The 2,683-nt window shown below is 42.2% G+C and overlaps 1 pseudogene; it reads left to right on the forward strand.

Moving 5' to 3' along the window:
* The first annotated feature begins 1,926 nt into the window (after positions 1 to 1,926).
* LOC114102062 (dual specificity protein phosphatase 18-like) lies at positions 1,927 to 2,394 on the forward strand (annotated as a pseudogene).
* The last annotated feature ends 289 nt before the right edge of the window (positions 2,395 to 2,683 follow it).

A 2,683-nucleotide genomic window follows, 5' to 3' on the forward strand; every position in this document is an offset into this window, starting at 1 on the left:
AGCAAAATAGATATCTACTAATCAAACATCTTTGTCCTTAAATACTGATTTATGAAAATTAACTGCCTTCAAAAAATGCTAGAATTGAGAATAAATAAAAGATATAAATCTGAGTAAGTATCCAGTTAAAGATAGAGTTCATTAAGAACAAAGAATAAGAGATGGGGGTGGATAGAAAAAGGTTTATAGACTCACCAGATGAATAGGGCAAACTCAGAGAAAATGTAAGTTGTGTTTATGAGGGTGGAGTAGAAAAAATAGAAATAAAAAAATAGAAGGAGGAGTAGAAGAGAACAATAGAGTTTGGCTGTTAGCAAGAAAAAAGGCAAAAAGAGAAACAAAATTGTGAAAGAGAGAATAACAAATCAATCTAAAATACTCTAAATAAAATCTTAACCCTCAAAAAACAGCATGAAAACATAACTAACTACCTTCAAGAAATGCTAAGAATATTACAGCAGAAACAAATACATAACTGTCCATCATGCCTCTAGAAAATCCTATTGTTATTTTATTGGTATAGTCAGGCCTTATCTCCATCAGGACTAAACTCACTGCTCTGTGTCTGTGAATTGTTTCTACTCCATGGGTGAGAATGTGGGGAACTTCATGAGATTTTATTGTATTTAACGAATGATGACTGTATTACAGAGTGAAGGACTAAAAACAAAGAACTACTATTAAAGAGGACTGATTAAAAAGACTGGCACACAATACAATATGATTCGTAAAAAGCAATAGGTAAAAGAAAGAAAAAAGGGCAATGGTAATCTGGGTGGGCTGCTCAGAGCACAGAAAGGAGACTTCTCCTGAAACCTGGGCAGTGTACTTCTCCCTTCAAGGAGAAACCATTATTATGGAAATCAGATTGCTGGGCCAGCAGGGATTGCGGTCTGTGCTTCCAAGCCGGTCTCTCTCTTTGAGACCCTTGGCTGGGGATAATTGGTGCCACTTCTTCATGAATGAACCCCCTGGTACTCCTACTGGAGAGAGGTAAGACTGGTGGGATCTTGAGGTCGAGTTGAAAAGAAGCCCATTCCAATGCTAATTCCCCAGGTAACCTACCTAATTCACCCCTGGAAGTAGAACCTCGCACCTGTCCACCATGGATTTTGTTCTTCTGTATAACCCAGAATTTAACCAACGCTTCTCTTCTCGGTGTTTGCCGACTTTTTTCCACCTGTAATGAGCTGGATGACCAGCTCTTGGGCCTTGGGCAGCCCTGAACAAGTCCTCCCTTCTGTGCCTCACTTTCCACCTGTGACTAATGGAAGTATTAACTAGACACTAGTCTGATTAGGTTGCTATGAAGGTCGAACTACACGAAGGAAGCCAAAGGCAATTCTTGGCTCTTCGTAGGTTGTAAAATGGTGAACCTCAACTGCTGTCGAGTTGCAATTTCTCTCCCTCCCTCTTCTTCATGCTGAACTATTTTTCAAGTCTCGGGTCATTTTTTTTTTTTCCCCCATGGGAACTTTGCGACTCCTTAGCCCCCAGCCTGGAATGAAACTCTTTACTCTCTCTCCCGCAATGCCTCGCTTTTTAACCCCCTATCAAAAGCAAGAATAAATAGTTATCATTTTTAAAGTGCTCATTCGGTGCCAGGCTCTATATTCAACACTACCTGGATTATCTCCTTTAAATTTTCACAAAATTCTTATTTTATTTTTTGTGGTAGTGGGGATTGAACCCAGAGGCCTTCTACCAGTAAGCCACACCCCCAGCCCTTGTATTTTGAGACAGGATCTAGCTAAATGGCTGAGACTGGTCTTGAATTTGCAGTCCTCCTGCCTCAGCCTCTTCAATTGCTGAGATTATGGACCTGTGCCACCACACCCAGATCCCAGGATCCTTTTAAGTTTTCCAGGGACACAGCTTAGAAAAATGCAGGCCTCATGTGTCATCAACTGCTGATCCACCGCCTTGATGACAGCACCCCTGTGCACCTTCCCAGTTCAGTTCCAGCAGCCCTCAGTCACCTCAGTCTTAGAGGTGGTAAATGCCATCTATGAGGATATCCAGTATACACAGGTGCCTGTGGCTGACGCACCCATCTCTGAGCTCTATGACTTCTTTGACCCCATTGCCGACCACATCCACAGTGTGGAAATGAAGCAGGGCTGCACACTGCTACACTGTGCCGCTGGCGTGAGTTGCTCAGCCACTTTGTGCCTTGCCTACCTCATGAAGTACCATGCCATGTCCCTGCTGGATGCCCACACATGGACCAAGTCATGCCGGCCCATCATCCGACCCAACACTGGCTTTTGGGAATAACTCATCCATTATGAGTTCCAGCTGTTTGGCAAGAATGCTATACACATGGTTAGCTCCCCAATGGGAATAATCCCTGACATCTATGAGAAGGATGTCCGTTTGATGATTCCACTGTAAATCATCCCCTAAACCCCTGCTTTGGGTCAGCTTATAGACCTATTGTTGATCCTATATCAGGATCTGAACTTGAATGATCTTTGTTGATACAGGAAAGCAACAGATGATACCTTTTATAAGGGCAAAAAAGAGAAAGCGATGCCACAGCTTTCAACTTTGTAATCCATATCTTTAAAGATTAAACTTGATTGTTAGAGGTGGAGAAAAAAAAAAGGGCTATGGTGTCTCTATTAGTACCATTTGAAGAAGTTGGTGAAGTGGATCATTTGACCAACAGAGAGCCTACATG

This window comes from Marmota flaviventris, chromosome 7 (assembly GCF_047511675.1).
Source record: "Marmota flaviventris isolate mMarFla1 chromosome 7, mMarFla1.hap1, whole genome shotgun sequence".
Classification (NCBI taxonomy): Eukaryota; Metazoa; Chordata; class Mammalia; order Rodentia; family Sciuridae; genus Marmota; species Marmota flaviventris.